Consider the following 12,330-nt stretch of genomic DNA (forward strand, 5'->3'; position numbering starts at 1 on the left):
CACATAGGCACCAACGATATAGGTAAAAAAGGGGATGAGGTCCTAAAAGCAGAATATAGGGAGTTAGGAGGTAAATTAAAAAATAGGACCTCAAAGGTAGTAATCTCAGGATTGCTGCCAGTGCCACGTGCTAGTCAGAGTAGAAATAGGAGGATATTTCAAATGAATACGTGGCTAGAGGAATGGTGCAAGGGGGAGGGATTCAAATTCCTGGGACACTGGAAACGGTTCTGGGGGAGGTGGGACCAGTACAAACCGGATGGTCTGCACCTGGGCAGGGCCGGGACCGCTGTCCTAGGAGGAGTGTTTGCTAGTGCTGTTGGGGAGGGTTTAAACTAAAGTGGCAGGGGGTTGGGAACCTGAGCAGGGAGAGAGAGGAAAGCGTAACAGGAAGGGACAGAAGGTATGGAGTAATAGGTAAAGTGTTAAAAAAGGAAAAAGCAGGAACTAAGCGTCACAAAACAGATTTGAAAGTTCTTTATCTGAATGCACGTAGCATTCGTAATAAAATGGACGAGTTAACGGCACAAATAACTACGTATGGGTATGATCTTGTGGCCATTACAGAAACATGGCTGCAGGGTGACAACGACTGGCATAATCTTAGAATAAGGGGCTGCTCTTTCAAAACTGAGATGAGGAGAAACTTCTTCACTCAGAGGGTGGTAGGTCTGTGGAATTTGCTGCCCCAGGAAGCTGTGGAAGCTACATCATTAGATAAATTTAAAACAGAAATAGACAGTTTCCTAGAAGTAAAGGGAATTAGGGGTTATGGGGAGCGGGCAGGAAATTGGACATGAAGCTGAGTTCGGATCGGTCAATGCCCTGTGGGTGGCGGAGAGGGCCCAGGGGCTATGTGGCCGGGTCCTGCTCCGACTTCTTGTGTTCTTTAGATTTGTGGTTGGGATCAGATCAGCCATGATCTTATTGAATGGCGGAGCAGGCTCGAGGGTAATCGGCCCACTCCTGCTCCAATTTCTTATGTTCTTATGTTCTAATACAAATCATGTACACTATGGTCTTATTACAAGGGGGTTGGAGTACAAGAGTAAGGAAGTCTTACTACAGTTGGACAGGCATTGGTGAGACCTCATCTGGAGTATTGTGTACAGTTTTGATCTCCTTATCTAAGGAAGGATATACTTGCCTTAGAGGCGGTGCAACAAAGGTTCACTAGATTAATTCCTGGGATAAGACGGTTGTCCTATGAGGAGAGATTGGGTAGAATGGGCCTATACTCTCTGGAATTTAGAAGAACGAGAGGTGATCTCATTGAGATGTATAAAATTCTTAGAGGGTTTGACAGGGTAGATGCTGAGAGGTTGTTTCCCCTGGCTGGAGAGTCTAGAACTAGGGGGCAGAGTCTCAGGATAAGGGGGCGGACATTTAATACTGAGGATGAGGATGAATTTCTTCACTCAGAGGGTTGTGAATCTTTGGAATTCTCTACCCCAGAGGGCTGTGGATGCTCAGACGTTGAATATATTCAAGGCTGAGATCGACAGATTTTTGGACTCTGGGGGAATCAAGGGATATGGAGATCGGGCAGGAAAGTGGAGTTGAGGTCAAAGATCAGCCATGATCTGATTGAATGGCGGAGCAGGCTCAAGGGGCCGTGTGTTATGTTCTTATGTTCTTTTGATCTCATTATCACAATTTAAACACAGTACAGATCTCCTAATACATTCTGTACAATACCAGGTGGGACGGCCTTACACGGTGGCCTTTCCCCATAGAGCCTTTGTGTAGGCCGCACCTCGCTTCAGTGCGTCCCGCAGCACGTACTCCTGAACCTTGGAGTGTGCCAGTCGGCAACACTCGGTCGTGGGCAGCTCCTACAGCTGGAAGACCAGCAGGTTTCGGGCGGACCAAAGGGCCTCCTTCACCGAGTTGATGGTCTTCCAGCAGCAGGTGATATCTGTCTCGGTGTGCGTCCCGGGGAACAGCCCGTAGAGCTCAGCGTCCTGTGTTACCGAGCTGTTGGGGATGAACCGGGACAGATACCAACACATCTCTCCCCACACCCTCTGCCCGAAGGGACAGTCCACCAGGAGATGGACGACGGTCTCGTCCCCACCGCAGCCTCGAGGGCAGCTCACGGGGGCGCTGAGATTCCGTGCGTGTTGGAAGGACCGCACTGGGAGGGCCCTTCTCACCACCATCCAGGCTACATCCTGGTGCCTGTTGGTCAGTTCCGGCGATGAGACGTTCTGCCAAATGGCATCGACTGTCTGGTCGGGGAACTGCCCGATCGGGTCCACCCTCTCCTTTCCCTGCAGGACCCCCAGAACATTCCGTGTTGACCACTGTCTGACGGCCTTGTGGTCGAAGGGGTTCCTCCTCAGGAATTTCTCCACCTGGGACAGGTGGTGGGGGACGGTCCAGCTGGACAGGACGTCCTGCATCTGCTCGGCCAGTGTGGCCAAACCCAACCTTCTCAGTCTGTTGGACAGGTAGAAACTCAGCCCATAGTGATACTTGGTGTTTGAATACTGGGGCTCTACACACATCCTGAGGCAGCCACACACAAAGGTGGCCATCAGGATTTTTTTTTATTCGTTCATGGGATGTGGGCGTTTATTGCCCATCCCTAATTGCCCTTGAGAAGGTGGTGGTGAGCCGCCTTCTTGAACCGCTGCAGTCCGTGTGGTGAAGGTTCTCCCACAGTGCTGTTAGGAAGGGAGTTCCAGGATTTTGACCCAGCGACGATGAAGGAACGGCGATATATTTCCAAGTCGGGATGGTGTGTGACTTGGAGGGAAACGTGCAGGTGGTGTTGTTCCCATGTACCTGCTGCTCTTGTCCTTCTAGGTGGTGGAGGTCGCGGGTTTGGGAGGTGCTGTCGAAGAAGCCTTAGCGAGTTGCTGCAGTGCATCCTGTGGATGGTACACACTGCAGCCACTGTGCACCGGTGGTGAAGGGAGTGAATGTTTAGGGTGGTGGATGGGGTGCCAATCAAGTGGGCTGCTTTGTCCTGGATGGTGTGGAGCTTCTTGAGTGTTGTTGGAGCTGCACTCATCCAGGCAAGTGGAGAGTATTCCATCACACTCCTGACTTGTGCCTTGTAGATGGTGGAAAGGCTTTGGGGAATCAGGAGGTGAGTCACTCGCCGCAGAATACCCAGCCTCTGAACTGCTCTTGTAGCCACAGTATTTATGTGGCTGGTCCAGTTAAGTTTCTGGCCAATGGTGACCCCCAGGATGTTGATGGTGGGGGACTCGGCGATGGTAATGCCGTTGAATGTCAAGGGGAGGTGGTTAGACTCTCTCTTGTTGGAGATGGTCATTGCCTGGCACTTGTCTGGCGCGAATGTTACTTGCCACTTATCAGCCGAAGCCTGGATGTTGTCCAGGTCTTGCTGCATGCGGGCTCGGACTGCTTCATTATCTGAGGGGTTGCGAATGGAACTGAACACTGTGCAATCATCAGCGAACATCCCCATTTCTGACCTTATGATGGAGGGAAGGTCATTGATGAAGCAGCTGAAGATGGTTGGGCCTCGGACACTGCCCTGAGGAACTCCTGGGGCTGAGATGATTGGCCTCCAACATCCACTACCATCTTCCTTTGTGCTCGGTATGACTCCAGCCACTGGAGAGTTTCCCCCTGATTTCCATTGACTTCAATTTTACTTCAGAACGGCAATGGGGACGCTTCCCCCCACACTTTGTCTGGGGTTTTGTACACGGTGACGCTGCAGACGTGGTCCATCTTGGACCTCCAGACAAAGTGGGAGATAGCTCGGGTGACTGTGATGGCGAAGCGCCCGGGAATGGGCCAGACCCTGGCCACGTAGAGCAAGACTGAGAGTAATGTAGAAAATTGCCCAGGTATGTCCTGTCCACGAAAAGCAGGACAAATCCAATCCGGCCAATTACCGCCCCATCAGTCTACTCTGAATCATCAGCAAAGTGATGGAAGGTGTCGTCGACAGTGCTATCAAGCGGCACTTACTCACCAATAACCTGCTCACCGATGCTCAGTTTGGGTTCCGCCAGGACCACTCGGCTCCAGACCTCATTACAGCCTTGGTCCAAACATGGACAAAAGAGCTGAATTCCAGAGGTGAGGTGAGAGTGACTGCCCTTGACATCAAGGCAGCATTTGACCGAGTGTGGCACCAAGGAGCCCTAGTAAAATTGAAGTCAATGGGAATCAGGGGGAAAACTCTCCAGTGGTTGGAGTCATACCTAGCACAAAGGAAGATGGTAGTGGTTGTTGGAGGCCAATCATCTCAGCCCCAGGACATTGCTGCAGGAGTTCCTCAGGGCAGTGTCCTAGGCCCAACCATCTTCAGCTGCTTCATCAATGACCTTCCCTCCATCATAAGGTCAGAAATGGGGATGTTCGCTGATGACTGCACAGTGTTCAGTTCCATTCGCAACCCATCAAATAATGAAGCAGTCCGAGCCCGCATGCAGCAAGACCTGGACAACATCCAGGCTTAGGCTGATAAGTGGCAAGTAACATTCGCGCCAGATAAGTGCCAGGCAATGACCATCTCCAACAAGAGAGAGTCTACCCACCTCCCCTTGACATTCAACGGCATTACCAATCCCCCACCATCAACATCCTGGGGGTCACCATTGACCAGAAACTTAACTGGACCAGCCATATAAATACTGTGGCTGCAAGAGCAGGTCAGAGGCTGGGTATTCTGCGGCGAGTGACTCACCTCCTGATTCCCCAAAGCCTTTCCACCATCTACAAGGCACAAGTCAGGAGTGTGATGGAATACTCTCCACTTGCCTGGATGAGTGCAGCTCCAACAACACTCAAGAAGCTCGACACCATCCAAGACAAAGCAGCCCGCTTGATTGGCACCCCATCCACCACCTAAACATTCACTCCCTTCACCACCGGCGCACTGTGGCTGCAGTGTGCACTATCCACAGGATGCACTGCAGCAACTCGTCACGGCTTCTTCGACAGCACCTCCCAAACCCGCGACCTCTACCACCTCGAAGGACAAGAGCAGCAGGCACATGGGAACAACACCACCTGCATGTTCCCCTCCAAGTCACACACCATCCCGACTTGGAAATATATCGCCGATCCTTCATTGTCGCTGGGTCAAAATCCTGGAACTCCCTTCTTAACAGCACTGTGGGAGAACCGTCACCACACGGACTGCAGCGGTTCAAGAAGGCGGCTCACCACCACCTTCTCGAGGGCAATTAGGGATGGGCAATAAATGCTGGCCTCACCAGCGACGCCCACATCCCGTGACCGAATAAAAAAAAAACCTCACACCTTATCACCAGATTCCTGCCGGTTATGGGGAGGGAGACCCACCCACATACCAAGCTTCTGTTTGGCCTCAGTGACCCGCTCCTCCCAGTTTTTGGTGCAGGCCTGGGGCCCCCTGAACCAGATCCGCGGCACCTTCAGGTAGTCGGACCTGACGGTGAAGGGGACAAAGGATCGGGTCTCCCACCTGCCAAACAACATGGCCTCACTCTTACTGCGGTTCACTCTGGCCCCCGAGGCCAGCTCGAAACGGTCACAGATGCCCATCAGACTGTGGACAGTCCACTGAATGGAGTAAAAGATGGTCCATGTACATGGAGGCCTTAGCCTGAGAGCCTCCACTGCCTGGGATCGCCACCCCCTGATACCTGCGTCCTTCCTGATGGACGCGGCAAACTCTCGATACAACACACGAACAAGACCTCAGAGAGAGGACAGTCCTGCCTGACTCCAGATCTGATGGAAAGCTCTCCGACTCCCACCCGTTGATTAGGACTGTGCTACGGATGTCCGCGTAGAGCAGTCGGATCCAATGGCGGATTCCCTCCACAAACCCCATTTTGGAGAGCACGTCCATCCTGTACGTGTGGGATATTCTGTCGAAGGCCTTCTCCTGGTCCAGGCTGATCAGGCAGGTGTTCACCCCCCTGTCCTGTACGTAGGCGATCGTATCCCTGAGCAGCGCCAGGCTATCAGAGATCTTCCTGCCTCTGTACAGTACAGGTCTGATCGGGGTGGATCACCCGCTCCAGAGCAGACTTGAGCCTGTTGGCGATGACCTTGGACAGAATCTTGCAGTCGATATTTAGCAAGGAAATGGGACGCCAATTTCTGATTTCTTCCCTCTCCTACACCAGCTGCAATGATCCAGATATAACATAGGGGAGTGGTGCTGAGGTTCACTGTGAATCCTGATATCAGCCCAGGAACAGTTTGTAACCCTCCTTTCTGAATTAGTGGCCAATAATCCACGCACTCTCACATCGATCTTGGTTCGTCAAACCAATTTAAACGAGACGGGTGTGAATTCTATATTTGCTGCAAACCACAGGACTTAAACTACACAGACTATGTGAGCCACACCCATCCTCAGATAGGGAGGGGATTTTCCACAGTCGGGACTTTTACTGCCAGTCGGGAAGTTTACTGGGTCCAGGGTTTGACCGGTCACTTTGAGCTCAGCCATTCGTCCCAGAGGTGTTGAGTAAGACTTGGGCAACCCCCCAATGTCCCCCCAATGTCCCCCCAATGACCCCCCTCAGTGTCTCCACCCAGTGTCCCTCCCCCAGTGTCCCTCCCCCAGTGTCCCTCCCCCAGTGTCCCTCTCCCAGTGTCCCTCTCCCAGTGTCTCCCCTCAGTGTCCCCACCCAGTGTCCCTCTCCCTGTGTCCCTCTCCCTGTGTCCCTCTCCCAGTGTCTCCCCTCAGCGTCCCTCCCCCAGCGTCCCTCCCCCAGTGTCCCTCCCCCAGTGTCCCTCCCCCAGTGTCCCTCCCCCAGTGTCCCTCCCCCAGTGTCCCTCCCCCAGTGTCCCTCCCCCAGTGTCCCTCCTCCAGTGTCCCTCCTCCAGTGTCCCTCCCCCAGTGTCCCTCCCCCAGTGTCCCTCCGCCAGTGTCCCTCCCCCAGTGTCCCTCTCCCAGTGTCCCCCCCAATGTCTCCCCTCAGTGGTCTCCACCTAGTGACCCCCTTCAATGTCCCCCAATGTCTCTCCCCACTGTCCCCCCCAGTGTCCCTCCTCCAAATGTCACCCCGGTGTCTCCCCTCAGTGTCCTCTCCATTATCCCGCCTAGTACCCCCTCCAGTGTCCCTCCCCCAGTGTCCACCCACCCCCCAGTAAATGCGTGTCAAGTCAGGATCTGCAAGGCCATTCGGACTGGGGGGGATTAGCCTGAACCCTATAAATTGGCTATTAAGGGGGAAACCCTCATTTTTGCTGTATGTACGTACTATGGTGTTTAATGTCAGCTATGGCTCAGTCAGTAGCACTCTTGCCTTTGAGTCCGAAGGTCCCACTCCGGAGACTTGAACCCATAATCCAGACTGACATTCGAGTGAAGAACTGAGGGAGTGCTGCACTGTCGGAGGGGCAGTACTGAGGGAGCGCTGCACTCTCGGAGGGGCAGTACTGAGGGAGTGCTGCACTGTCGGAGGGGCAGTACTGAGGGAGCGCTGCACTCTCGGAGGGGCAGTACTGAGGGAGTGCTGCACTGTCGGAGGGGCAGTACTGAGGGAGCGCTGCACTCTCGGAGGGGCAGTACTGAGGGAGTGCTGCACTCTCGGAGGGGCAGTACTGAGGGAGTGCTGCACTCTCGGAGGGGCAGTACTGAGGGAGCGCTGCACTCTCGGAGGGGCAGTACTGAGGGAGTCCTGCACTGTCGGAGGGGCAGTACTGAGGGAGTCCTGCACTGTCGGAGGGGCAGTACTGAGGGAGTCCTGCACTGTCGGAGGTATTGTCTTTCAGATGAGACGTTAAACTGAGGCCCCGTCTGCCCTCTCATATGGATGTAAAAGATCCCATGGCATTATTTCGAAGAACAGCGAGGGACCTGGGCCAATATTTATTCCTCAACCAACATCACTAAAAAATTGGATGATCTGGTCATTATCACGTTGCTGTTTGTGGGATCTTGCTGTGTGCAAATTGGCTGCCGCGTTTCCTACATTACAACAGTGACTAAACTTATCATAGCATCATAGTAGTACAGCTCAGGAGGAGGCCATTCGGCCCATCGTGCCTGTGCCGGCTCTTTGAAAGAGTTATCCAATTAGTTCCATTCCCCTGCTCTTTCCCTATAGCCCTGTATATTTTTTCCCTTCAGTATTTATCCAATTCCCTTTTGAAAGTTATTATTGAATCTACTTCCACCGCCCTTTCAGGCAGCGCATTCCAGATCATAACAACTCACTGTGTAAAAAAATGTTTCCTCGTGTCGCCTCTGGCTCTTTTGCTGATCACCGTAAATCTGTGTCCTCTGGTTACCGACCCTTCCGCCACTGGAAACAGTTTCTCCTTATTTACTCTGTCAAAACTGTTCATGATTTTGAACACCTCGACCAAATCTCCTCTCAACCTTCTCTGCTCTAAGGAGAACAATCCCAGCTTCTCCAGACTCTCCACATAACTGAAGTCCTTCATCCCTGGTACCATTCTAGTAAATCTCTTCTGCACCCTCTCCAAGGCCTTGATATCCTTCCTAAAGTGCAGTACTGACCCTCCAACAGTGCAGAATTGAACACAATACTCCAGTTGAGGTGTAGCCAGTGTTTTATAAAGGTTTAGCATAACTTCTTTGCTTTTGTATTCCATGCCTCTATGCTTCAAATGAGAAGGCTGAGGGGTGAATTGATTGAGGTCTTTAAGATTATGAAGGGGTTTGATAGGGTAGACGTAGAGAAAATGTTTCCACTTGTGGGAGAGACCAGAACAAGAGATCATAAATATAAGATAGTCACTAATAAATCCAATAGGGAATTCAGGAGAAACTTCTTTACCCGGAGAGTGGTGAGAATGTGGAACTCACTACCGCAAGGAGTAATTGAGGCGAATAGTATAGATTCATTTAAGGGGAAACTAGATAAACACATGAGCGAGAAAGGAATAGAAGGATATGCTGATAGGGTGAGATGAAGTAGGGAGGGAGGAGCATCGTGTGGAGCATAAACACCGGCATAGACAAGTTGGGCCGAATGAACATAACAACATGAGAAATAGGAGCAGGAGTAGGCCATACGGCCCCTCGAGCCTGCTCCGCCATTCAATAAGATCATGGCTGATCTTCAACCTCAACTCCACTTTCCCGCCCGATCCCCATATCCCTTGATTCTCTTAGAATCCAAAAATGTATTTATCTCAACCTTGAATACACTCAACGACTGAGCATCCACAGCCCTCTGGGGTAGAGAATTCCAAAGATTCACAACCCTCTGAGTGAAGAATTTCCTCCTCATCTTAGTATTGAATGGCTGATCCCTTATCCTGAGACTATGTCCCCTAGTTCTAGACTCTCCAGCCAGGGGAAACAATCTCTCAGCATCGACCCTGTCAAGCCCCCTCAGAATCTTGCATGTTTCAATGAGATCACCTCTCATTCTTCTAAACTCCAGAGAGTATAGCCCCATTCTACTCAATCTCTCCTCATAGGACAACCCTCTCATCCCAGGAATTAATCTAGTGAACCTTTGTTGCACCGCCTCTAAGGCAAGTATATCCTTCCTTAGATAAGCAGACCAAAACTGTACACAGTACTCCAGGTGAGGTCTCACCAAAGCCCTGTACAATTGTAGTAAGACAATGTAGTAATTGTTGTACTCCAACCCCCTTTGCAACATGCCATTTGCTTTCCTAATTGCTTGCGGTACCTGCATGCTAAATCTTTGTGGTTTTTGTACGAGGATACCCAAATCTCTCTGAACACCAACATTTAAAAAATATTCTGTTTTTCTGTTCTTCCTACCAAAGTGAATAACCTCACATTTCCCCACATTATACTCCATCTGCCACCTTCTCGCCCACTCACTTAACCTGTCTATATCCCTTTGCAGACTCTTTGGGCCCGATGTTAGCAGGGCTGCGGGTTCTCGGCGGGTGGGCTATCGGGCGCGTGAAATTAGTGGGTTTCCCGCGCGATCGTAGCAGACAATCCACTAATTGGATCCACTTACCTGCTCCTCCGGGTTCCCCACTGCTGATCTGCGCGTCGGGCGGACTGCACATGCCCAGTGAGATCTGTCAGCTGGAGGAGCTCTATTTAAAGGGGCAGTCCTCCACTGACAGATGCTGCAACCAATAGCAAAGATGACTGCATGAAGCAGCCCAGGAGGAAGGCTGCTCCCAGTTTAATGATGCTTCACCCCAGGTATCAATACATGGGGTGAGGAGGAGGGGGAGGACAGAGATCTTCCACCCGGCGGGCGGGAGGAGGCGGCCGGCCTCCGCCACCAGGAAGGCCTGGCTCGAGGTGGCAGAGGGGGTCACCTGCGCCACCAACATATCGCCCACCTGCACACAGTGCAGGAGGCGCTTCAATGACCTCAGTAGGTCAGCCACAGTGAGTACACGTAGTCTTTCCCCTACACTCCATCTGCCACATCACTGCCCCCACCCCACATCTCCTTCGGCACTGCCAACACTACTCTGTCACATCACCCCTCATACCCACTCAAACCTCATCCTCATCTTACCTGCACCTACTCACCTCGCCAGTACTCATCCCGCCACTACCACTCAACCCAATCCTCATACAATCTCATGGCTCTATCTCATACTCACCCTCTCGTGCATCTCTTTCACGGCCAGCCTCACTCAACCTGCCACTACCTGTGCTGCAGCCACAGGGCATGCATCACATATGTGCAGTAGGCAGCGTAAGGCAAACGTGTCGTGAGCATGAAGGGGATGCACAAGGGTGTTTGAGGGTTTGTCATGGGTGTTACTTATATTGAATTTCAGAACAACTCACATTACATATTATATTGGCACCACTACTGCCATGTCTCCGCGAATCCTGTCTGGTTTGTGCAATAATGCCCGCTCCTGGGTATCACTATGAAGACCCACCACTGATGCCACCCATTGTGTCACTGCAGAGTGGGTGTAGGTGTATTTGCAGGGCTCGTCTGCGTAGACGACTGAGAGACATCGGCGATGTCCCCGGTTGCACCCTGGCAGGCTGCGGAGAAGTTGTAGAGGGCAGTGGTGCTCAGAGAGGTTCCAGGAAGCTGAGCCTCGGTCTGTGGACCCTGAGGCGAGGGTAGTGCCCTCTGCGACGCATCTCTCTCTGCGGTAGCCCTCCCTCCTGCTGTACAGGTGGATGTGTCACAGCACTCTGTTGTGGAGCTCCACGTTTCAGAGGTGGACGGCGTGGATGGCGAGGCTGGTGAGGCTGGTGATGCTGTTCGCCCTCCGAGGAGGTCATGACTGCAGCTACAGCGGTCCCCATCCGCACGATGTACATCTGAGGGGGTCTGCAAGGTAGGTACATGTCTCTGGACCCCGGGGTACGTGTGCTGGTTGGTGACTTTGACTGTCAGGAGGAGGGTGGTGGAGGCCAAACTTTGTCCCAAGTGACAGAGTGGCCTCCTGCAATGGGTGAGGGTCTCCCCCCTCCACCCCCCCCTGTCAAATGGGCCTTTGCAGCTGCCACAGGCTGACAGCTGCAACACGTCCATTCGAGCTGGGAGTGTTTCCCCCAGTGTGGGAAACAGTCCCATTTTGTTCTAAAATCCCACATAGTCCCTTAATCAGGTCAAGTTATAGTCCAGCAATTTTATTTTAAATTCACAAGCTTTCGGAGGCTTCCTCCTTCGTCAGGTAAATGTTCAGGATCTCCTTGAAGCCGACGCATTTATACATCACAGAACAATACATGGTGTTTACAGACTGCCCCTGCAACTGCCCGTTGCCAAGGCAATCACCGTGTTCAGACAGAGAGGTGTCACCTGCAGAACCCCCGAATACACATTCAACAAAAAAACAAACAGGGAAAAAAAAAGAGAGAGGCAGAAACATCCGGAAGGCAGAGAAAGCCAGCAAATGACCCATTATATTAAAAACAGATAACATTTGTTCGCTGGTGGGGTAACGTGTAGCGTGACATGAACCCAAGATCCCGGTTGAGGCCGTCCTCATGGGTGCGGAACTTGGCTATCAATTTCTGCTCGACGATTTTGCGAGACATGCCAGATCATCGACACAGATACCACCATCACACGAGAGGACACCACCCACCAGGTGCATGGTTCATACTCCTGTGACTCGGCCAACGTTGTCTACCTCATACGTTGCAGGAAAGGATGCCCCAGAGCATGGTACATTGGCGAGACCATGCAGACGCTGCGACAACGGATGAACGGACACCGCGCAACAATCGCCAAACAGGAGGGTTCCCTCCCAGTCGGGGAACACTTCAGCAGTCATGGACATTCATCCACCGACCTTCGGGTAAGCATACTCCAAGGCGGCCTTCGAGACACACGACAACGCAAAATCGTCGAGCAGAAATTGATAGCCAAGTTCCGCACCCATGAGGACGGCCTCAACCGGGATCTTGGGTTCATGTCACGCTACACGTTACCCCACCAGCGA

The sequence above is a fragment of the Heptranchias perlo genome, chromosome 40, assembly GCF_035084215.1.
Source record: "Heptranchias perlo isolate sHepPer1 chromosome 40, sHepPer1.hap1, whole genome shotgun sequence".
NCBI lineage: Eukaryota > Metazoa > Chordata > Chondrichthyes > Hexanchiformes > Hexanchidae > Heptranchias > Heptranchias perlo.